Raw genomic sequence first — 26637 nt, 5'->3', positions numbered from 1 at the left:
CTGGGCCACATAACACAAGTGGCTTAATACTGCAAACGATGCATGGGTACAAGTGCACACTGGCGCAATTTTATTTCTCGACTATTAGGTTCGCGTAGCAAATTTTGCTAGAGGACGTGATAGTGTTGCCAATCAGAGCTCGGTGGGCAACTCGTAAAATCTTATATATTTCACGTTATAAGGATAATGAAAAATCAGCTGTTTATTGTGGTACATGCGGAGAATATTGTGGATCATTGCTTCATATTGCAGCAACTATAATACACGGTGTAGGGTTTTTTATTAAATTTAAGAAAATTTAATTATTACAGCTCTATAATGAGCAGTATGAATCCCACGTATCATCATCTTGCATTAATTTAATGAACAGCTATCAATACATAAAATCGCTTTGATAAATGAATTGAAAAACGAAAAAGCTTTTGAATAGTTTAGTATTGACTATCTTTTACCTTATATTGATTGAGATTACTGAACATCACCGTTTCCTACATATGACCCATGTGAATCGTGAAAATGTGAACCACGTGTTATTACAAGGGATTATTTTATAGAACTATCGCATAGTCTAACAAAAATATGAATAAGAGCATTGAAGCAAAAGTATAAAAACCAAAAATGTGAATGGAAATATTGAAGGAAAATTATCAAGTCATTTATCATTCACCTTTACTCTTACATAATTGTACATTATAAATAATTAATCAATGGAATAAATTTAATTTAGCACAATAATTTTGTGTGTATGTGTGTCACTGAGTGAATATTTTAATAAAATTATATAGAAGTATTTCAGCACTTTCATGCAAGATACAATAAAACTTAAACCTTTAATAGCATTTTATATTTCAAAATATAAAATAATCCTTTATATATCAATGCATCTTGTCCATAAATAGTTCCTTAAGTATTGATACCCCTTTCTATGAAATTTGTTTTTCTTGAACTCGAGTCAAATAAATTACAGTTCAATACCTGATTAGACAATGAATGCAATGAGCAGTTGCTTGATTCAGAAAAATAATATAAAATTATTACTACTTTGCAAATTTGTATCTACTAAGTATGAGGGGTATTAATTTACCATTCAAACAAGTAACATAATTAAACATTAATAGTCAAACAAGTGACATATCAATCATCTTTCAATCGTTAACATCATATCTTTTTATGTCAATAAACAGCATTTTAAACTAAATATCATATTTTAATAGTCTGATGTGGCCACTAAATTCATTGATGTGGTCGTTTGGTGCATAATTTGCGAAAGTATGTTATTTTTAAAAAATCCGGCAGCATCTCGGTGGATCACGAGCTCTTCATATAGATTATGTTAAGAAGTGACCGGTTCATTTGAATAATAGTAGATTTTAGTAAAATTTGTATCTAACAACTTCTTGCTTTTTGAACGTCTTAGTGAACAAACCGGTATATCTGCAATTTCATTCGAATCCTAAATATTAATAATACATTTTATTATGTTTAATTGCATTTATCACTGCAGTAAATAATAGTGATGAATTAAAAACAAGTTTTATGCGAATGTTTCATTAATGTAGAAATAAGTCCTTTTTTATGTTCGATCGTTACTCCTATTTTTATAGTAGCTAAATGCGAACATAAACTTTGTTTTTTATGTATATGAATGAATTAAACAGTTCGCATTAAATTCTTGTGATGGATGTACGATATGGTGTAAAAGGGGTTGAAAAAATATTTTAGTTGGTTTTGTTACAACTGCTATTAAAAATTATTTATTTTTGAATATTTCTCATTCCTATTCCGCCAATGTATGTGCTCTTCTGCTAAGCTAGTAGTATCAAACGAAAGTTTGCGTTTCACACCCAACCATTGAGCATTTCCACGGATATAACAAGAACGCGCTATGTTTTCAGATCACCTTTAAGCGATTCACAAGTTTACGAGGGTTAAAAACGATTTAACTATATACATTGTATGTTGTGTTGCTTTTTATGGATCCTTGTTTAAAAATATGATAATTTCTATGTAATACTGCGAAGGAGGATTTGAGATTTTCATACAAATGCTTGTTTGCTAAATAAGTGCATGTTTTATTCATGCAATGCAGTAAATTTATTGGTAAATTAGTCTGTTGGCGTAACCTGTACATTTAAGTTCTTTTTTCGATTGATTTTTACTCTGTTCTACATTTAATACGAAATCCAGCAACCAAAAAAATTTTATAATCCAAATTTTATAATAAAAAACTAAGTTTATTGAATCTTGTCACTTTGCAATATAGATCACGGTGATAAGTACGCTAAAAAACTAGAATTTGAAAATAGACTAGACTTAATTCTCTAGAAAAAGGTAGTAAAACACATACTGAAGTTTGTTATAAAAACACAATAAATTATATAATTTGTAATTGCATTTATATATGGGCTCTCTTGTAGATTAGCCGTGGTTAGCTGTAGGATTTGAATCAGAAGTTTTAAAAGTGATATCTGCATTGAACAGCCTGGTGTCAAGCAGTAATGACATTGGTTTTCACTTGGATATATAGATAGCAATATCTTGTTGTGCCTCATCCAACAAAATGTAGGTTCTTTATGCTACTGGACAAAGGTATTACCAATCTGTGGAGGCTGATCAGTATAAACAAACGAAGACGTTTGATATTTATATTTTGTTTTACGATTATTTGTACACTTTACAAATAACTTTAACAACTAAGACACTGATCTACTCATACTGATACTTTATAGAAAACCAATATATGACTGCCAGGCGAATGCGTCATTGGAAACCTTTTAAGTAACAAACTGCGTTGTTTGTATTCCGACCGTTTTAGTGGTTTGTAGTATTATTCATAATTATCACAAATAGGTAGATACCCCTTACCATCTATATAAGCTAAAATAGCCCTTACCAGCATTGCGGCGCCAATAAAAAGTTTATCATGCTGTATTATTGTATTAAAATAAAAACACATAGAGAAAACACAAACTTTTTGGGTTGCCATCTATAAAGCAGCCACGCCATTGAAAGAAGTCAGCACAAAAATTCATTAACCTTATAAGCAAAGATATTGAATATTAGAAAGAAAAAATGCTAGTATTCTGTTCTATATTTACAACGCCTGAGTTCACAGCAAATACATTGTCATAACAACGCTATGTTAGTCTATTTCACCAGAAAATTGGCCTCTATTTCAATTCAAGTGACACTATATTTTTATATATACTTCAATTATATTTTTTGTATCCAATCAATTTGTGCACTTACATTGATATTTTCAGTATTTATCAAATAAATCTACAATAAATTTGAGAAATTAAATAAAACCTAATAGAATCAACTATTACATTTTTTTCTGTAATCTAGTACCTACTATGTATGAATATATTTAGAAAAGGAATCCAATCCCAAAACAGGAATAAATGTTTTCCTCCACATGTGCCCTGCATATGTGCCAATTGTCGTATGTGAATATCGGAATGTTGTACGATCCGACCCTTAAGGTGCAGGGAGAGACTTGAATGCGATTGTTATGCAATCGCCGTACGGAGCAGAAACATTCTGCTGAATTTTTAACAGTTTTTCAATCGTCAAATGTGTTGCACGCGCCGCATAATTCAAGAAACAGAATTGAATATAATGGAATGAAACTGCAGGGAAACTTACTAGTGAAACTGGACAAAAATTTGTCGATTAAATTAAAATTAAATTTAAATGCTCAATTTGTTTTGGTCAGCTATTAGTTAGATGATTTTAGAATTAAATGGTGAAACATTTTGTATCAAAAGGCACAGAAAAGATGTTTTTTTAAATTTATCATTAGTTATTTGGGTAAGGTAGGGCGGGGCACAAAGGTCCAATTTGACTTTGAGTAATTATATTGTGAAAACCAAACCAACGATATCACAACTCATAATCAAACAAACAAATACCTGACTATGTTCAGTAAAACTCTCAGCTAATTCATCTTTGTAGAAATGTAATTTTTTTTCACTCCATAGTCGGAGTAAAATGGGATGGTCAGGGGACGAACATCAAGGTCTTATTTTTTAAAGGAACTTTACGAAATAATAGCTACATTATTTAACCAATTTGAAATATAAATTTTATTGGTATATTTTTTACAGAGGTTATATACACTGTATATAACCTTAATCTGGTGTTTCGTCAGAAATATTCATGAGCAGAGTTTGAATAACTATTTAATTTATTTTTTGAAAAAACATTTTTAACATGATTTACTATTTTTTAAGGTTTACATCCTTGCCTTGGTTTATGGTTTACCCTTGGGTAACGATTAATTTGGTCCTTGTTACCCAACCCACGTGTGAGTTTTTATAGAGTTTATATAAAAAAACTGTGGAATCTAACTTAAAAGTATCAATACATTTTATAAAACAATTTAATAACGTATACTTAAAAATTATATTAAATTATTATTAGTAAACTAAGCAACAGTGGTGCGCACAACCAAAAAACTAACAAGAGGAAAAAATACCTCTTATGTATTTTCAAACTTAACTCCCGATATCAACGTCGTAGGAATCATGGTGATGGTTTGTCATACATCTTTTTCCCTCTACTTTCAAATATTGTTTTTAAAAAATTTCTAAATTTACTTGTATTATTGGTAGTGCACCTTTTTACCCTCGGGCCTTTAAGCCCCTTTCTACCTTGGTAAAAGTAACAAATTATTGTCGGCATCAACGTACGCTTTTCCGGCTTAATTACAATAATTATTTTTTTCAATAGGTAATTAAATATATTTTAGTACACAATGATACAGAGTATTATTGGTAACATTCCACCATTCCATATAATGAAAAACAATTACGAAACTCATCACGTTCTGAGAGAAGAAACCAATTCGAAACGATTCCGCACATCCCACGCAAAAAGCTCAAAGTAATTTTCTCAATATTTTTTCAAATAAACAGAGGTCTATTCCGAGCCGACAGTATAATAATCTAATACGTCCATCTCTCACATGACAATAATTCATGTGAGCGTTTGCGGCAGCTACAAAAAATTCATACGTTATCTCCTATTCCGTTGAAAGATGTTTCGCCATCTGTCACAAAACATTCCCTGCCGATATGACAAGCGCACTGTATTCCGACAGACAGTGCATTGTGATATTATATGATTGTGATATATTTTGCATATCAGCTGTAGAGGACACTGGGACTGCTTGACCAACGAGAGCATTTGTAGAAGAATTATGTTTGGAGAAAAGTTGGTGTTTTTGTAACTAATCAAAGTTTTAAGTCATCCTGGATAATGAATAACAATAGGTGGGTAGTACTGCCACAGGGCAGGTCTGTGAGCTGCGTTAAACTCCTAATCGATTCGAGGAAGAATAGTGTGTGAGATCTTTGCTTATTTGTTAATGACATAATCGGTTTGTCATTGTAATTATCATTTAGAAATGAACCTTCATTAGAGAAATGAAGTAATTGCTGATTAATAAATTCTATAATATTCATTCACACAGTCGACTATGTTAAACAACGCCTAAACAAATATTGTTTTCGCAACTTCACTCCTCATGTAATTGTGTTTGAAGAACTTTATGTAATTAAAATTAACATACATTCATTGACTGCTTGTACTTTTTTTACTTTTTTGCTGGCGATATACTCTCATTCTTTGAACAGCTGTAATATCTGTCTTGCGTAAAAAATATTTTCCATTTCAATAACTTTAAAGATTTATTGCAACCACGAATAATATAAAAATTATTTCAATAAACTTATGTTTCATACACAGAGCAAATGCTGCATTTGTTTTATTATGGGACAGGGACATTTTTCATTAAATCAAGATTTGTGCTACGATATAACTTTAAAATGTTTATTTATCTATGCCGATTTTCTTGTTGATATTGTTACGCATACAACGTTGACGCCGGTACGCATACAACGACAGATCTCTACTCACATACGCGACGACTAATCACAATCAACCCATATAGAATTGATATCATCGAGAGCGAATGACGAATCATTGGCACTCGACTCTGTCGTAACGCACTTCCGTTGCATTTGTACGGATTTACACCCTAGTCGCGCCTAAAGAAGTTTTACTTCAAAAATGTTACAAGCAAATAAACAAATCTTGTCTGTCCAATTCTATGATGCTTCTTCACTAGAGTTATAAATACCCCAGTTAGCGCCGTTCTCCCCTACCTGTGCTAGTTCACCTTTTTCTTCTTGTGGTTTGACTGTGGTTTCTGCGAGATTTTGATGTTGCATCGTTAAACGATAGATATTTTTCACGGTCTTCGAACAGTTAGAAATGCAACTTTGTATGAAAACAAATGGCTTGTCTAGAGTAAAATATTGGTATCATTTGAATACATTGAGAGATTTCGGTCATAGAAATAGTATTCGTCAATTTGTCATTGATTTAAACTGCGGATATTATCTTTGAGTTAATAATTTGCTTTAGTAAGAAATAGTAGGGGAGACTGGGTACGGTAGTGACAGTCATCATAACAGCTAAACTACACTAATTTTGTGATAGGGTTCAATGACAGAAAGATGCAGTATGTTTATTCGAACAAGTTTATATTATTGCATTGAGTCAGCGCCCTACATTAACACGATCTGTAGACCGCATTGTTTCTAAGGAGTCAAAAATAAGTTTTCGTCCAATTTCTTTTAATAGTAACTGTTATTTGTCCACAGATAAATAACTTTGGTTGTTATTTTGCTATGAGTTAAGCATTAGTAGTTAATTACTAGCAATTAGTTTTTGCGTAGATAATTTGGCTCGATCATAGAAAAGCGTGCATTGGGTACGATTGTGAAAAATTTTGTGGGTACGGTTGTGACATGTTATACACACTTATTCATATGGAGTATATGAATAATATGTTCCAAATGAAAATACCTTAATTTGGGCTCTGTCAAAAAATGAAATAAGAAATTTCTAATCGTTCTGTCTCCAGGTAGACGGTAGAGCATCTATTTGCATTACTTACATACATTTTTATGCTAAAATTTTTAACTTTCATCAATAATTGAATTCAAAAATTATTCCGTTAGGAATTTAAACGACTTGCTGGTTATATTACTACAATAGCTTTATATCACTTACGTAAGTTCGGTCGTATTCGTCGCATTGAATTTCCTAAGCCATTTATTATTTAACAAAATCCCTTACACTGCTATATGCATCCGTTTACATATTCGTTCGTGAAAATGTTTCTGCGCGCTTTGATCGTAACTTTTCGCTTGCCGTCACAAGATTCGCATGGCGTCACCCCTTCGGACCGATTTGAAATTTGCAAAAGAAGGGTTGCTTTCCCCATGGGGACCGACCACCTCAGAATTTCACTACACGACCCTAACCAGGCATGTCTCTTTATTTCAACAGCGTTTCTAACAATCTGTCAACACACGCGGCTTGGTAAATATTTTAGCCTATTCACTTGATTCTTTTCAAAGACGAATCAGTCTCATGAAATCATATTGTCGGCTATTGAAACTTTAGGTGGGACCTGAATGCGTTTAATTCTTTGCGAGAAGTGATTTGACATGCGGCTTGTAAATTGAATTTGTTGTAGGAACGTGGTTTAATTTATAATTTTACTTGTCGTTTGTCACTGAAATATATTGGAATTAATTTAACGTAATTTATAATCTTTATTATAGATAAATCAATGTTATCTGTATTCAAGTAACAGTTATTATTAAAAGAATTTGAACGAAAAAATTTACTTCTGTCTCTTTAAAAGCAATGCGATCTACAGATCTTGTTAATGTAAGGCTCTGACTCAATGCAATAATATAAACTTGTTTGAACAAACGTACTTCTGCCTTTGAACCCTATCACAAAATCAGTATAGTTTAGCTATTATGATATCTTTATAATTTAACCGATACTAAAACTACGAATAATATGCAGGATGTCCCAGAACTCAATGTCAATTCGAAACTACTGAGTAACTTGCACTAGCAAAAATCATGTTATTTTTAGATTTTTATGTTGTTACTCACATTTTACATTATGAAACTATCAGTATAATCACTATAAGTATTTTACAATTTCACAATCCCGATTAATCGCGAACTTTTGATGGAACATTACTACATTTTCATTAGTTCAAGGCTATGCTATGTTGACCAATTTTGAAAATTTTAAAATCATCGTATAAGAAAAGTCATAATTCTAGATATCTTGGAGCATTTGTTTCATTATTTTTCATTGTGATGCTACAAATGTCCTTCACGGTTACGGTTCTGAAGTTTAAATAAATCAATTTTTTATTCATTGGGCAATTTGTTCGGGAAAGAAACAAATTATTGAGAAATACATATATACATATAACAAAAAAGTTTAAATTCTTCCAATTATTACAAAAAACACTAATTTATGTACGTGAATAATAGTCTCCTTTTCATTGGATTACACGAATTATATCTAGACAACAAAAAATAAGAGGCACGTATAACAGTCATATTCATAATATAAAATTATTATTTATTCTGAAAACTTAAATTAAAATTAAATATAACAACTTCGTTGAGATAATAGTTTGACTAGCAATAGGATTGCATCAATTGCATTTGTACTTCTGTTAAGTGGTTTTATTTCGCAATTTATAATTTTACTTAAATGATATTTATTGTCAAAGTTATATTTTGATATACTAAAAGATTCACGACTTTTTTATAAAAATGTTTCTATATTGAGAAAAAATATAGGTTGGTATATAGCACTTCTAATGAGTTTAATTGAGAAGAAAACTAAACTATGATAGAAATCTGTAAATTCATATTACGATAACTTTTTACAATTAAGATGAAGCTGTCGATGTAATTTAATACAATCATGCAAATTATCCTTTTCCAGAAATGAACTAAAAGATATAAATTTTTCTGTAATACAAAACATCGCCTCATTTCTCATCAGACCCTCTCGTTAGTCTTTCTTTCGATTCATGCAAAATAAATAACGTCGTCGCTGATTGAACTAAACGATAAATTTCATTTATTCAAATGTTATTTTTCTCTGCTTCGTAGAACTGAGAAAATTAAATCAAGCAGTTCTTGATTTAACTCATTTCCCGATCGTCGACCGGGCGATTGCGTCTATGCAACATTTTTTATGCAGACTGCGCGACGTCTGTTGCAGTTCGATTTGTCGACGAAACAAAAATTCGAATTCAAGTCATTTATAAGCTATGGGAACTGTTCCAACTTCCAACATTGATGTATACGACTTGATTATTCAAGTGGGTTTGAGGGGATGAATAATGATTTTTACCTATCGCGATAAGTGGATTAATGAATCTGAAAAATATGTTAGGAAATGGTTTTTCTTCAACGGCGTCGTTAATTTCTAAAAATTTCAGTCGAGTGCGATTTTACACACGTACGTGAATTCACACCATTCATGGTAAATGTTGTACTCGATATTGTATTCTTGATGCTCAATATATAGAAAAGAGTTTTTTATTTAATTGAAGAAACGCCAATAAGACATACTTTTGTATAATTCCAATAATACACAAATATGGTCCAATTTGACAAAAGATGTCATGAATATTGATACATAGTCTCTTCTATCTCCTGATAGCAACGTCGAAAGAATTAAGGTGATATATATATATATATATATATATATATATATATATATATATATTAGGGTGGTCCTTAATATGGACATTTTCGAATTTCCTTACTCCCAATGGCTCAAATGGTTCCAAATTGATAAAAAACGATTCTCTGAAAGTTTTAGCTCTGAATATTGTCTTTTAGATAGAGCGCAATTCAATCAAAGTTTTGTATGGAAATATGCAAAAATTTTGCAGAGCGTCGAATTTTCAATAAAAATTTACACGACTTCTCATCTCTAATTCACTTGTCGCTGCTAAAATATAATATGACAGAATTTACGTCCTAATTAAAATACGATTGATAAGAAATTATTACTGAATAAATTGTTGCTACACATCTAATCCAGAATACTACCAGCTTGCTGTTTATCATAATAGTTAAATATTCTGAAAGGTAAAGAATTATAATAAAATTAAACATGATAATAAATAAATAATGGCCCTAGGGCAGGTCCGTGAGCTGAGATAAACTCCAACTTGATTCAGGGAAGAATAGTGTGAGTATAGTTTCAAGTGAAAGTGAACATCGCTTCTGCACGACGTCAGGTTGTCCAGAATGGAGTTCGTAACTTCCTCCACACGAGTCCGTGAGTTATACCTAAAATTTTTTTTTTAATTTTAAAAAGTTTTTCCATGCTATTTCCATACGAAGTTTGATTGAATCGCGCACTAAAAAAAGTTAATATTAAGAGCTAAAACTTTCAGAGAATTGTTTTCTATCAATTTGGAACCATTTGAGCCCTTGGGAATAAGGAAATTCGAAAATGTCCATATTAAGGGCCACCCTAATATATATATATATATATATATATATATATATATATATATATATATGCTTGGTTTCGGCCTTTTACTCTCGCCGACTATTAACATGAACCAACCAATTCCACCATAATACGAATTTATACCAAATCACACCCAGCATTATATGAATATTTAAAAATCTAATTTAAAATTTGGGCCAGTTATAACGAACATTGCAAATTATACATTTTTGACGAGACCATAAAATTATCCTCTCACACTGTTCCGTTCTAATTCTGATGAAAAAATTAGAAAATTGTCATAAAGCCGAGCGTCGCGCGAGCTATTACCGCGGGCGCCAGAAATTAGCCCTCATCTCGCAAATGCGACTTGATGTGATGGAAAATTACGCGCGTGCATGAATATTAAAATATACCTCGAATTGTATGGGGAGACGAATATTAACCGTTGATATTCGAAACTTCACTTGGGGGAAATTTCGACTATGATGCGGCGCGGGCAAGTGTTTCGATGAGGACGTTTTATGCGCGTTATGAGTTTTATGAGGTGTCGTCTGCTAATGCACATCATCGCATTTATTAATGCACAAACAGAATAAACACGGTGTAAGGAGGTAGATTTAGGGGCCGATTCTGCCGTAAAATAGACCAAAGTTTCGTAGAGGCTATGTTGCGTAGATGTTCTCATACAAAATGGTACTAAATATTGTCATATTGCCACACGTTATAGATAGAAAAGTCAACTTAGAAAACGCACAAATGTCAAAAACACAATGTTATCATAACTGCATCTTTGTGATATGGCTTAATAACATGTAAGCGAAGTTGCATTTTATGCGTGAAACGCCTGATCGCACAGCAAATACATGGCATTGTGACAGATTTTAGTACCATTTTCTATGTGAAGCGCTAGATACGATCTGCGATGATACAAATGTATGTATTGAGTATTATTTTTCAGAATTGTCGAGTTACTAAAACTAAAAACTAAGAAGTAGCTAAATTTGCATAGAGTGAGAAGCCAATTCTCGGCCAGAAAAATTCTATTCTGTGACCATTTTTATGTCTCTCTTATTGAATAATCTTGAAATTGAATGAATAATATAAAAAGTTGCAAAAATTTTGTGCCTGTTTAGATGTTAAATTCTACAAGTAGTTAGTGTAGAACACTCGATAGAACAGAAGACATAGATTTTTGACAGCTTGTGACTATGAACTTAACTACTTTATCCCGAGAATTAGTCCCTAAATATAACATTCCAAACGATCATTTCAATAAAAACAATATGCTCTTTGGCTATATCTTTTTCTATGAAGGAACCTGCTAAAGTATAATATGACAGAATTTATGCTCTAATTAAAATACGATTGATAAGAAATTATTACTGAATAAATCGTTACTACACATCTAATCCAGAATACTACTAGCTTACTGTTTATTATAATAGTTATAATAAAATTAGAATTATAATGAAATAAAACATTATAATAAATAAATAATGGCCCTAGGGCAGGTCCGTGAGCTGAGTTAAACTCCAACTTGATTCAGGGAAGAATAGTGTGAGAGATTTTCAATGTTTTGGTCTATAGTTTCAAGTGAAAATGGACATCGCTGCTGCACGATGTCAGGTTGTCCAGAATGGTGTCCGAACTCGTAACTCCCTCCACACGAGTCTGGGAGCTTTTAACCATTACACCAAGGAAAACTCTTAGCTTTCATAAAACATGATATACAGTAATAAATAATATTAATTTGGAAATGTGAACAAACAACACTCTTTTTTGCACTAATTTATTAAATAATAATTTTCACAAGCGTTTCAAGACTAGGTTTGTCTCGTGATCAGTGTGTTATAATTTAAAATTTAAAATTTAAAATATGGAAACCTAAATTAGCATTATGTGTTATCCGTTACAAGTCGTTCAATATACTGTCTTCTGCCCCACCAACGATTGTCGGAGTCCGAATTCTCTATTCAATTTCAAGTGGTTAGTCACGCAATATTAAATAGGAAAGTAAGGATTAGGGCCCAGTTGAAAAATAGATGTCAAATAGATGAAATATATATATATATATATATATATATATATATACAAAGTAATAAATAAGCTCAAGTTTATTTTCCGTTTTTGTTATCAATTGAAATGAACATGTAGTATACCTCAAAGCTGCCAGTAATAAAACTTTTTATTTGTGAATCCTCAAATAAATAAATTCAAATCTCTGAATATTATTCAACAAACGTTTGCACACTCCAGTTTGTTGTCTTTGTGCCGGCTTTTCCATGCCTCCTGTGCCGTTTGCCTACACGCGAGCGGCAATAAAAGCCCTCCGACGAAACTGCAAACGCGCAATGAACGAACGCTAAAAACGGCAAAGGTAAAAAGGCTTCGCACGCACTTTCTATTTCCCGATCAGGTACAGATAACAGCGAAATGTATTTTCGATCATTGTGCTAAACACCTGATTCTCTTTTTATGCAGCGCCAACGACCGACAGGGCCTCCCTATTTCAAAAGCCATTTACTATCTCGAAACAGTTATCTGTTGACTGGCGTTCACCTCGCTTTTTGTACATGGGGATGTAATATGCGATCGTTGATCGCTGATCCTAATGAGAAAGCTTAAGGGTTGATTAAGAATACAACGAGGAATTTATACGCTTAATAATTTGATAATTGATTTATAAAAATCAATCGTTAATTTACTGCTTAATTATTTTTATATGCAAAGTAGAAAGACACTAGCATTCAATATTGGTTCAATTGTTATCAGAAATAAAGTTATGGGTAGTACTGTCCTAGGGCGGATCCGTGAGCTGAGTTAAGCTCGATCTCAATTTAGGAAAGAATAGTGTGAGAGATTTCCAATTTCCATTTCACACTGCAGTGCTCGAAAGGGGCTATTTTTAATTGAAAACATATTTTTGATCTATATTTTCAAGTGAAAATAGACATATCTATCGCATGATGTCAGGTTGTCTAGAGCGAGGTTCGAACTTACGACTTTGTCCACCGAGTCCGTGAGCTTAACCATAAATCATGGAACACCCTATAAACTTGAATATGAGTTTTTATCCAAATCCATAATGTGAAGCTATAAGGTTAAGATTTTATATACGAAATAATTTAGCTTAGACGTATTATAATATATAAAAATTTAAATTGGTAGTTATGTAAATATAATAATTGAAGTGTAATTGAAGAATATTTTTTTTTAGAATAGTAACTATGAGAGCAGAATTTAAGTTCAAAAGAATAATAAAATGCTAATAATGTATGTATGGTCATATTGTGTCCAATCTGGATTTACATATCCAGGAATATCTTTAAGATTTCAATTTTTTAGCAATATAAAATTATTACCACTAAAATAGTTGATATATTTGATAACTTTGGTATTTCATTGGAGTAATATCATCATAGTTACGTCGACTATTGTCCAAAATCTTAAGACTATATTTTTGAAATATATAAATAAAAACAAGCTATATGTTAGATATTTTAGAATCAACTGCTAAAGAGATAATAAATATTTACAAACAATTTACCACCGTACGAGCTGTGTGATTTGTATCTCTTAGAATTTATTTGCCAAAAAACAAAACGTCGGATTTAGTGCCCATTTTAGATCGTTTTGTGCATTCTCCGTTATCGCACAATCTAGTTATTTCTGTTGCCCGTAATGATGTACTAGCAGCTGTTGAATTTCAGACATGTGCTGGTAGGGTTGAGAACTTGTTTGCAATGTTTAGATCGATTTGAAAGCTTTGAGTATAAATTTCAACTAGACTTTAATAGTCTGATTGATATTAGAAAACTTGACGCTTTAGTTTTATTTCATACGCATATGTGTGAATTTATAACACGCTTTCACGCCGGGTGACGCCAACGCGGTGTCATAGCCGATACAGTAATATTTAATAAACTAATCATTAGAATCAGGATTTATTATATTCTTGATTAAAAAAATTGATATATCGCATTTATTATTTTCCCGTGAGGTAAGTTATAGTAATCGCAAGAAAATCGAAAATGAAAACTTCAATAAATTTTTACGTATCAAAACCTTTTGAACTTAGAAAAAATTGATGTATGTGTGTGCGTGTGTTTATGTAGGTATGTGCGGATAAAATTTTTTGTCAACGATTTTGAGGACACGGATCAACCGATTTGAATGAATCAAAAAACATTTGATTCTCATTGATAGGAGACGTGCTGATTAGTTTTTGGTAAAAACAGGTTCATTCGTTTTGAAGATAAAAGGGCAAAAGGTGCCAAAAATGGTAATAAAGTTTTTGAGAGAATGGAGCATTTGATTTGAATCATTCAAAAAAACATCTTGCTTGTATTGACAAAACAAAAAAGTGGTTAAAATTTTGGGAATGAGGTTCAGCGGTTTTGAAGATACAATTAAAAAAATGCCATTTGGCGTTCAACGATGATTTTTAGACATATGCACATCAAATTATCAGATATTTTTTACAGATTTTGATAATAAGTACAAGTTTTGTTTTTATTTCTATGAGTTCCGTACCAAGATTCATAATGTTTAACCGTTAGACAGAGAAGCGGCACTTATAGCTTCGACATTTTGAAACTAATTCTGCCATAAAATACACCAATGTTACTTAGTAGCTATGTTACGTAGCGCTTCACATACAAAATGGTACTAAATACTGCCAAAATACCATGTATTTGCTGTACGATCAGGCGTTTTACACATAAAATGCAACTTCACTCATATGTTAATGGGCCATATCACAAAGATGCAGTTATGATAACATTTGCGCTTTTTGTATTTAAAACCCCTGACTCCACAGCAACCACATGGCATTTTGACAGTATTTAGTACCATTTTGTATAAAAAGCACTACGTAATATAGCCCCTACGTAACATTGGTCTATTTTACGGCCCCTTGGTTTCTAAAATAGCTACTCAGCGCGATTGCTATGAAAGACCATTTTATGAAAATTCTAAAAAAAATTCTCATGAAAGTCCTTTATTTATAAAAGTTATCAAAAATCTATGTTTTAAAGTTTTCAAAAATGTTTAAAGCTTTTAAAAAATTTCCAGCATTTTACCTAAAGGCACAATATCATACACTACTAGTTAACTTCCCAAGGAGAAGTTTATGTTTTCATAAAAAAATCCGAGTTGCTAATTTTATGTTTTCTTGACGTTTCAAGCATTTCTGGATCGAATGAGACCAACTTTGGAAAAAGTGTATGTGAACAGATTTTTTCCCGTAAATTGACGTTTTCTCAAAAACGACTGGACCGATTTCAAAAATTTAAAAGCCATTTGATGTATCTCGATGAGGACTATCGTCTGTCAGTTTTGCGCTACGATCGGCCGAACAGTTTTTTTTTGTAAAACACAGAAAAGTGAAAAATTTTTCGTCCACGTTTTAGCCCGCAATTCTGAATCTAGTTTAGATATTAATTTACTTAATGATTATTATAGTAATTTTAATATTTTGGTTCTTCAACCTGATTCCAAAATACGTTGATTACCTGGTGTTTTGTAAATTTCCTCGTGATTAAAATACAAAATCTAATTTTACAGGTTTACTTACTTCATTACAGCAATATTAATTAATTACAGAATACACAATGTCAAATTCCCCGAATTTCGAACCGTTTATTACCGTTCGTCATCTCTCGTCTATCTCTGAGCCTTGTCAACGGAATTATGCGACGTTAAATCGCACGGACTGCGGCTTACGACTGCGTGCCGTGTCTGTGTGTTACACTTTGTTTGTTACACTTTTTGCTAAAACCGGCTGTCATCGTTTAAAACGGACGCCGTATTTTCTGCAATTTTACTCGTGAAAGGCGTACTTTCTGATGAGAATTTATGTCTCAGTTTGTGTCTAATATAATGAACAGCAAAGCAGTGGGCGAGCTACTAGACTTTAGATTTACAGTAGAGAATTATAATAAGCTCATAGTTAAGGCCCGCTGGCGTAATGTTGTACTTACAGTTGGCAATGTGAAAAAGTTTAGTTGTTTGTTATCCACTCACATTTCTTGTTGTTGGGTATGGTTTGTTAGGTATAATACAAACCATAATTTTAATTAATTTTAGAATTCTATTATAACGCTTAATAGATGCAGAAATCATAAAGATAAGATGAAAAATTTTAATATAACGTTAAAATGCAAAAAAATATTGATAATGGATGAAAAAAATATGAAAAAAATAATCGATCCTGCCAGGATTCGAACCTGGAATCTTCTGATCCGTAGTCAGACGCGTTATCCGTTGCGCCACAGGACCACAATACTAATTACCTAATTTTTATCATTTTGTATTAATTATTGTTGTCCATCTTGATGTTATTTTAACATTTTATTTTTTATGTTTTAAAACATTTATATTGAAAAAATATTATTGACCGTTTTTTATTATCCATTTTATGTATGCTTTTTTAAGAAAATTTTTAAATTTCATTTTTTGGAAAGTTTTAGAAATCTATCACAACAGCTCATCGGACCCTTAAGTTCTGATTGCTATTCAAATCAAGTGAAAAAACTGGTTGTAAGTAGCATTTTGCCTTAAGGCAAGTTGCATGAACTTCCTGTAAATAATCGACAATATTATTAAAAATTGAGACTCAGCTATTTAGATAAACTATCAACTACTATTTTGAGAATAATGACTAATATTTGATTTGAATGACTACTATTTTGAGAATTGATATCTTTGAAACATATTTACATTATATGTAATTGTATAAATCAAATCAATTTGTTTAAAACATTTCACTTCATACTTTTCGTGTACGGAAAATGGATTTTGAGTGTGGACGTAAACTGTAATCAGTAGCTACCAACGAAACAGCACATAACGTACAGATGCTTCGTCATAGATTCTTATATGTTTAATATGAATTTTGATAATAGGCCATAAAATAACTTCTGAATTTCAAAACGTTGCTGGTTAGAATTTTCATACCGTTGACTTGGATACGTGATAATTTGCTAATTTTATTTATTGTTTGTAACTTATACTAAGACATGATAAAAGTCATAATAAGAAGCATATGTCTGTTTTCAAATAAAATTATTTAATTATAATTTTGGTTAATTTTAATGTTTTTCTCTAATCGACTCTTCATCACTTATTAGAAGAAGATTGAAAAGATGCTGGCCAAGCGACCTTAAATGAAACACTAGGCTTCACTCATTGGAGTGAACTCTAGTTAATTATTTCTTTTTTTTTCTTTTTCTTTAATATAATTATTATTATTATTATTATTTTTATTTACTTATTTATTTATTAATTATTATTATTTTTTTTTATTATATTTTTTTTTCTTTTTTCTCCTTTGTGTCACAATAGCTTGTAAGATAAATTGTATCTTGATTGCTATAAATAAATAAATATAAATAATAATAATAAAAAATAATAATGTTTTCAAATAGCTTATAAAATTGTAATATTTTGATTGCTATTTGCAGTATCAATAAAAAAGATTCGGTTACTTATGACTTAAGATATTTATGAAAAAAAACGGTCACATAATAGAAAACTAATTTTCTGCAATTGCAACTTATTATTACTATTAAATCTTCATATATAAGCCATTGTATAAAAGTAAATAATACAAATTCTTCCTGCATTTTATTCATATCCTTCGATTTTTTTAATGAAGTATTTCAGTATTTGCCAAAAGCGTTAAAAATACTTTGATATCAATGATCACAGCTTGGATCTTTGTCTGTAAATTTTTGGTAGTTTAGTATTTAAAGTATTAATGTGAAAAATCATAATTTCTGGGATCAATGAACAGAAAATTATTTTGTACAAAAATACAATTTTCATAAGGTCTGCTCTGCATATAATATAAGCCTTTATGAAAAGTAGCGTTTGAATAAATTGGCGAAATTATCGTAAAAGTGATAAATAATACAAAATTTGCTTGCATTTGATTAATATCTTATGACTCATGTATTTGTTTTTATTTAATCAAGTCTGCGTATTTACCAAGAGCCTGAAATAACTTTTATTATTTTTGATCACAGATTTCTTACGAATAAATATCTAAATAAAACATATACCAACTTTCTTTTGGACTTTTGTCTTCGCGCAGTACGTGCCAAGGTACAGCATCTAAAGTATACAAGAGAGTTCTTACATCTTTTCAGACAGTATTGTGTGAAAATTTGAACTTGCAGCCATTGAATTCATTCTCATATCAATCACAAAATCTTTGACTAGTATTTACCTGAGCTTTTCCAACTCCGTACGTGCCTTTCATCGTCCAGACGGAACGTACAAAGCAACAGTAAAACGTCTATAATGGCGTTGCATCACGTACTTTCATTTTGCAACCCCTAAACCACCCCCTGCGTTCGGCACAATCATAAGAGTATTCCCAAAAGGCACACTGAGTCCGTTTGATATATATGACAGCTCTCGTTATAACCGGACTTTGGTCAGTTCATCGAAGAGCCGGATAGGATTTTCATTTTGACGTGTTCAACGAAATTTGAAGCCGTCACGGAATTATTTCGTTTGTAATAAATCCGATGACGAAGTTCTTTGAAGATGACTTGGCGATTCGGGGGAGTTGTGGATGTTTCTGGGCAAAATAATTGCGGAATGCGAAATTAAGGATCTTCATATATATTTAGCAAATGAAAAGTATATTCTGGTCCTGCGTGGTCTTTATGGCAATTCATTGGAATTTTTATGAGCAAATATCTGATGAACAAAATTTGGGTTCATATTGCTTTTAGAATTTAAGGAAAAATACAAAGGAAAACTGGAATCACATTCAAACCCATCAATAGGCTACATTTTACAACCATTTGGCGTAAGAAGATTAAAACGTCGATGGCCTTTAGATTTAGTCCTAGATTAGCTTAAATATATCATTATTTTTTTAATTGTTAAACTAAGAAGATTTCATTGGAGTTTTTCTTAGACATCGCTCTCAAATATTGTCAATTTATCTTATAGGAATTCTTATGTATTTCTGATTGCTGAATAAAACAGAGTTAAAAAATAAAAAATATTGCTTTTAAAAATGTTTATGCATGATGGACCCATATTGGTTTTTAATATGAATTTCATATTCGTAAATGTTAACAAAAAAATATTGGAGCAATATTGATAAATTGTATTGCGCCCACATAAAAACCAATATTACGAGACTATTCTTTTCTACTGAGGATGTTACAATTTCAGTTAAATGTATTTTGTCTTGGCTTTTTTATATTCTAATATATTGCATTATTTTAGATTATGTTAAGTTCTTAATTTAATCAAATATTAACGTGTCAACTTTGTTCATATCAAAAAATTTTATAAAGTATGTAAATCAAATCATTATGTTTCAAAATGATTATTTACATAATGAAGAAATATAAATATATAAAATATCTTTTAATTTTCCATAGGGTATTAACTTCCCGTAGGTTAAGTTATAGTAATCGCAAAAAAATCGAAAATTAAGATTTTTATATATCTTTACGTTTCAAAGGTTTCTGAATATTTTGGAATACCTTATAAAAAATGGATGTATGTGTGTGCGTGTGTATGTGTGTGTGTATGTGTGTGTGCGTGTGTGTATGTGTGGGCGGATACAAATTTTTGTCGACGATTTCGGGAACACGGATGAAGCGATTTGAATAATTCAAAACACATTCGATTTGTATTGATAAGGAAACATGCTGATTAGTTTTTGGCGACGGCAGGTCTAGCCGTTCCGAAGATATGGGGCGAAAAGTACCAGAAACGGTAACTCAGTTTTTAAGAGAACGGAGCGTCCGATTTGAATAATTTAAAAAACATTTTACTTGTATTAACAAGATGAAGAACAAATTCAAAGGCAATAAAATGATGAAGGCAGGTCTAGCGGTTTTGGAGATCTAGTGAAAAAAGTAAAAAAAATGCCATCTGGCCGACAAAAATGATCGTTAGACATATGCACATCAAATTATCAGATATTTTATAGACATTTTAACAATAAGTATGAATTTTGTTTACATTCCTATGGGTTCCGTACCAATGCTTATCCGTTAGACGGCGGCGCGGCGCTTACACGCTTCGATATTTTGTCTCTATGCAGTTAAAGCAGTATTTCAGTTGCACTATTGCAGTTCAGTATTTCCAAAAATATTTCAAAATACACTTTTCTTCAAAAAGTCTTTTCTTCAAAAAAAAGTAAATTTTTGTTAGTTTCTCAAAAATCTAATTTTTCAGAGTAATTTTTTTTCAAAAATGTTAATCTTTAAAAATAAAAATAATCTTTTGTACGGAAAGTTCCAGCAATTTGCCTTAAGGCACGATGCCATGCGCCCCACTGTATATATTATCCAAGACGAAACATGTAAACTCACACTACAAACTCGTTTATCATCCAACTGAAAAACGCTAAAAATCTATTTCTCAACAGCCGTATATCTATCTAATGAAATAACATGAGTCATCTAATACAGGAAAAATAAAACATGCACCTTTTCCTCGAAGAGAAAAGCGAGTCTTTACACTGAAACAATTTCCTCGAAACTTCTACAAAGTGAAAGACTATAAAAGACGGGTAAATCTCAAGAGATATAATAAATATTTTAATACTGTTTTATTGGAGTATGAACAAGAAGTATGTCGTTCGTTGTAAGGAAATGTGATTGCAATGCAGTCGCAATATAGATTTATGATTGTCAATTTTGCAAAATTGCTCGAATCAAATATGCATTATGTGGATGATGGGTAAATTTTGCTTGACCGAACAAGAATTCATAGTAAAATCGGTCAAAACTTCATCGATTGTAATAGAATTTTTATTTGCATTGGTTTTGCCATCGGTTTGCAGTTCTGAATAGTACATGGTCAGTAATATGAAAAATGGTCATTATATAAAAATTACTTACGTGTTCTAGAAAGTTGTTTAATGGTAAATTATTTAAACTACAAATATATTACCAAATTCAATAGTCCGAAAAATGTTTAAGTATCCATTAGAAATAGAAATCCATTGGATTTTGGTAAAAGATGTCGATCATTCTGCTGATTCGGTGAAAAATGGGCACATGATAGATATAATTGCTAGAATGTAATAAAACATAAAGCTTTTATTTTTTAGCATATTTCACTTTAAAAGCTCAGTATTGGTTAACAATGTGGGCGCAATATAATTTATCAATATTGCTCCAATATTGTTTTGTCAATATTTGCCAATATAGAATCCATAATAAAAGCCAATATGGGCCCATTATCGATAAACATTATTTACCCAATATTTAATTAATATTAAAAAATAGCATAAAAGTCATCAAAAATAAAATTTCATTTATTTTGATATATATATATATATATATATATATATATATATATATATTTAAATAGTTCTTATATAAAATTTTATTAATTTTATTACAATTTACACTATGATTATGCACATACTAATTTTAATTATGTTCTTTACAGGTTAGTGTTCAACTATTTAAAGTAAAACATCTTAACGCAGTATGGGTAAGTCAGTAAATATTTTTTTTAGTGTACATGTAGAATAATAAACTTGATGAGCTTTAGATGAATCCTAGATTTCTTTATTAATTCCTGTTTTGAACAGTAAATCTAAATAAAAACTAAAACGTTTGAGGTTGTATTTATTTACGACGTTTCGAAACGTGTTTGGTCCATCATTAGCCTTTCTGTCAAATACATAAATATTATAATGAACAACATGAAAAAGAAAAGTAATAGAGAAAATATAAATTTAAGTGATGGATTATAAAACTTTAATCACAAAATGTTAATGAAATATTTATATTTAGGTTGAAATTGAGAAGCAAAAAATATTTTTCTTAGATTTCTTGTTATTAGTAATTAAAATTTAGTGTTTTATTATTGATATACAACCTAGTGATGGAACGTAACTAGCTTTGAAATGTCGAAATCAAATACTACCTTTAACACACATTTGTATTTGATTTGGACTTACTGTTTAGAAAACATACACAATATGTTATATAACATGTTCTCTACCTCGTTCTCTTAGTTCTTTTAATAATGTGGATGCCTCTGCGAATTTTCGTCAATCTTTTTGCTCCAAATGGACTGACCATTCTATTATCGTTGTGACTTGCGAATAGAGTTGAACTTGTTTATCAGACAACCCATCTGTCCTTTAGGTTTTATTTCGTGGATTTGCGGTTATGTGCGTCGGGTCGTGCGAAAATGCTAACAGGGTGACAATTTTCAACCACTTGTGCAGATAATAATGTGTTGAGCAAGGAAATAAATATATTGCTCAAGTGGAATTATTTTCAAATACACCGAATACTCACTCGGTGTTATCCGATGATGGGTCCGTGATAGAATGGATAAGATTCGGGGAACAATTATAGTGGTTTTATTTTTAATTGCAGTAATTGACCATAAAATATTTTCTTATGTGTCAAAGTGTTTATTAAAAACATTAATATTGCCAATTTGATTCATTTCATTATGTTGAATCTAACAGAGGATATATCGTTCTATAATCACGGGCACGAAGTTTAATCACAATGAATAATCATGTCTCTTTAAACAAAACGAATTTAAATGTTATAATTCTCGTTCATTATGCAAAACCGTAACAACATTTACACAGCTTCGAATTGCACACGTTATTGGATTTGGTTCTGTTATCATAATCAGGTAGCGATATTGCCGAGCCTGAAATTAAATTAGTGATTGCCAATTGAAACGGATTACTGCACATGAACGAATTTCGAAACGTTATACAGTCATAACATTTTCATGTTCTATCCGATGATTAATTATTTCTGCGCAATTGTGCCAGATGGTGGATTGACTCTGTAACTGCATTAACACCAGCGAAATAAATTTAATTTGAACAGTTAAATTGAAAATGACTAATGGAAACATAAGGCGATGAGGTAGGGGGCTGGTGAAAATTATTTGTTGATGTGATTGAAATTGGGTTATCTGGCGAACTATTGGGTTATCTTTTAAATTGATGGATGATACATGACATTTTAGAGATTTTTCATTAATGCTATCTCGACCTGGAATGCCAATATATATTTAGAAAGACAGTAATTTATACTAATAATAATATGAGTATTCTACTCGAATTTTCAACTATTATTTAGCCAGAATTTTATTTTAAAACTTTGTATCACGCACTCATATTCAATTTGTCAATCATCTGCTTTTTTGGTCTAAACTTATTATTTTTTTGATTCTTGCATATTTTTGGTTAGGGGTCATTCAATCCAGATCCAATTCTGAATAACGTACAAAAGTTATTATCGAAATATTATACTTATTTGGAAATTATATCACAGGATCTCATTTCTGTTATGAGTTTATGTTTGTGTTCTGTGTGTCAAGTAATAAATATAATAAATTTTTTGTAGCATTTTTATTTGATTTTATTTGTGTAATAACTTCCCGTAGGGTAAGTTTTAGTAATTCCAAAAAATTCTAAAACGAAAAGTTTATATATTTCTATGAACATTTTTCCTTAGAAAATAGTTAGTGTATGCTTGCTTGTGTGTTTGTTTTTATGTGTGTGTTCATATACCAATTTTTGTCGACGATATCGAGATCACAGATCAACCAATTTGAATTATTAAAATATTCGATTCGCATTGATGGGGAAACGTGCTGATTGATTTTCGGCAAAGGCAGGTCCAAATATTTTGAAGATACGGGGCAATAAGTACAAAATAAATAGCATTTTAGTTTTTGAGATGACGGAGTGTTCAATTTAACCCTTTCCACTCGCTAAATGCAGAACTAATACGTATTTTGCCGCCGGAGCGGCGGCATCCGAGTGGAAAGGCTTAAATGACTCAAAAGATATTTTATTTGTATTGACGAAATTAAAAACTGATTACATTTTTGGGAAGGTCCAGCGGTTTCGTAGATCCAACAAAAAAGGTAAAAAAATGCCATTCTCGGCGGTCAAAAATTATCATTAGACATATGCACATCAAATTATCAAATGTTTTATAGAGAATTTAATAATAAGTACAGATTTTGTTAACATTTCCGTACTAATGTTCATCTGTTGTACTACAACGCGGCGCTTACGCGCTTTGATATTTCGTCTGTATCCAGCTAACGCTGCGCGATTCCTTTGAAAAAAAGTTAAAATTTTTCAAAAAATTTCATAATATTAAAGATTTTGTTTTTTCAATAAAGTCTTTTGTTTCAAAAATTCTCAAAAATCTAATTTATCATAGTTTTAAAAAGATTTAAAGCTTTTTCAAAAAATTCAATTTTTGGTACGGAAAGTTCTAGCACTAGTTCAGTGTCTTTTTGTTAGTATTTGTGAGTTAACCAGTTTGGGGCACACCTCATGCATTTAGTGTTTTCCTTACCTTTGTTTGTTCTTTTCTTCTACAATATTCTGCATATTTTGATATTTCTGGTGAGGAGGTCCCTCACGATATTTGATATACGTTTCAAAGATGCTTTATACAATACTATAGCCTCATAATTTGTATTAATAAATATGAATATATATAAATTTTATCATTGATATTGATACACACGCACTGATGCTACGACTCCCTTGTCCACATATCTATACAATAGACTCGGCGTATGAATAATGTACGTGATTCGTTTGACTGCGATCTCTCGGTCAGCGTTCGGTTTATTTGCGATAGTCTTTGTCAGCGCAAAACTCAAATGCAATCTTCCGATATAGTCTTTGAATGCGGTTTTTCAATTTAAAAAGCAACGTGGTAGACATACGAGTAGTGCAGAGAAAATGGAAAGACTAAGAAATAAGTTGGCTGCTCTGAGTAGGTTCATTGGATTATGATTTTCAACATGGAACTGGAAATTGAAGGATATTTCGGGATTTCTAGAATTGATGAAAGAACTATTTGTGTGGACTTGTGTAGCACATTCTTATAGTGTTTTATTATTGTTCTGATTTCAAATTGATATTATATAACTAGAACGCAATGTTATAAACTGACTTTTTTTAATTCCATGTAATTGCAATCTGTCTGGTACGGCATTTAGTAATTTTGGTGACAAATGTGTAGATATAATATTTTAAAATGCTACCAAGAGGTGGTCATTTTAAGTTTGAAAATAGATTAGAAGATACAGAAAAGTAATAATAAGTTTTAATAATTTCATGTTAATTTGCTAAATCTTAAGGGTTTGTTCTCAAATCTTAAGGTTTTGAGATTTTTGTGGTGTAGGATGAAAGCAGGCTTTTTGCAAGTTGGTTCGAATAATATTTAAGCATATTTTTGGACTTAGATTCAAATCTTCTGATTTCTTCTGTCACCGTGGACATATCGGAGTCCTGATGGATCAATTTGGGACATACATAGTCGCCTTTAGTATTTTTTTAAGGATTTTATTTTATGACCTTTCCAAAATGTGGTTTGACTTCGATTATTTTTTTAAAAAAACTTCTTATAGGGTAAAATGTATAATTCTTCAGAAATTAAGTAGTTTTGGTGTACCTATTAGTCTATATTTTAAATCTTTTTTAACGAGGAGAACCTCAGGTTTACCCTTTTGGGATTTTGATGAAACCTCGAATAGTGATAGAGTTGATTGTCAAACCGAACAGTTTAAAATATTTTAGGCCTATGAGAAGTGGTTTAATTATGAAAATTAATTGAAGTTTAGAAAAATGCTTACGTCTACTAAAATATCAATTAATAAAACTAAAATAAATATAGATATTTAGTTATCATAATGAGCAATTCATAATCCATCTAAAGAAGCATCAATGCACTCTGCCTCATCATAAATTATTTGTCTTTTGTATTTATGAATAGTGAGTTCTACGAGTTTTCGGATTGATTGAACGATTGGCATATGAATAGACCTTTCGGATGATCGATAAAATATAGTCTCTCCTGTAGACATTTATCGTTTCATGTAATAGAAATACGGATATAATCATACGTATGACCGTTGTATGTAGTTCGTGAGCGACATTAAAATGATACACTCCCATGGCCGACTGTGTTATTCAATTTGTTAGTGCGCAGGTTATAAACTAAACATCAGGCATACAGGCGATAAATCCATTCACCGAAGAGGTGGCGCGCCTAAGGGGCGGCAGGCGCTAGGTTAGGGCAGTAGACCACGCGCTGGTCGTTATTGTGGAAATAAAATTTGATCTATTTCTTGGTGAACCAACAATTCATCATCAACAAATCATCTCTTGATGATTGAAGATCATCCTAATGAACTATCAAATTTCCTGCTTAACTTTCTAATAGTGAGGCGCCTCAAAACAAATTACCCAACAGATTCAGT

The 26637-nt window shown here is 31.2% G+C and overlaps 1 protein-coding gene and 1 non-coding gene across 2 annotated transcripts in view; one reads left to right on the top strand and one right to left on the bottom strand.

Annotated features, from left to right (window-relative positions):
* The window catches only part of LOC113374828, a 309572-nt gene that overhangs the window by 138263 nt on the left and 144672 nt on the right, over positions 1-26637 (top strand). The gene's annotated exons all lie outside the window — the stretch shown is intronic.
* Positions 16581-16653, bottom strand: Trnar-acg. Its single transcript has one exon. It is a non-coding gene; the product is annotated as a tRNA-Arg (tRNA).

This window comes from Ctenocephalides felis, unplaced genomic scaffold, assembly GCF_003426905.1.
Source record: "Ctenocephalides felis isolate EL2017-DRISC unplaced genomic scaffold, ASM342690v1 CF-g0.4_SCAFFOLD_01886, whole genome shotgun sequence".
NCBI classification, from domain to species: domain Eukaryota; kingdom Metazoa; phylum Arthropoda; class Insecta; order Siphonaptera; family Pulicidae; genus Ctenocephalides; species Ctenocephalides felis.
This window is presented reverse-complemented; position numbering and strand designations above follow the sequence as displayed.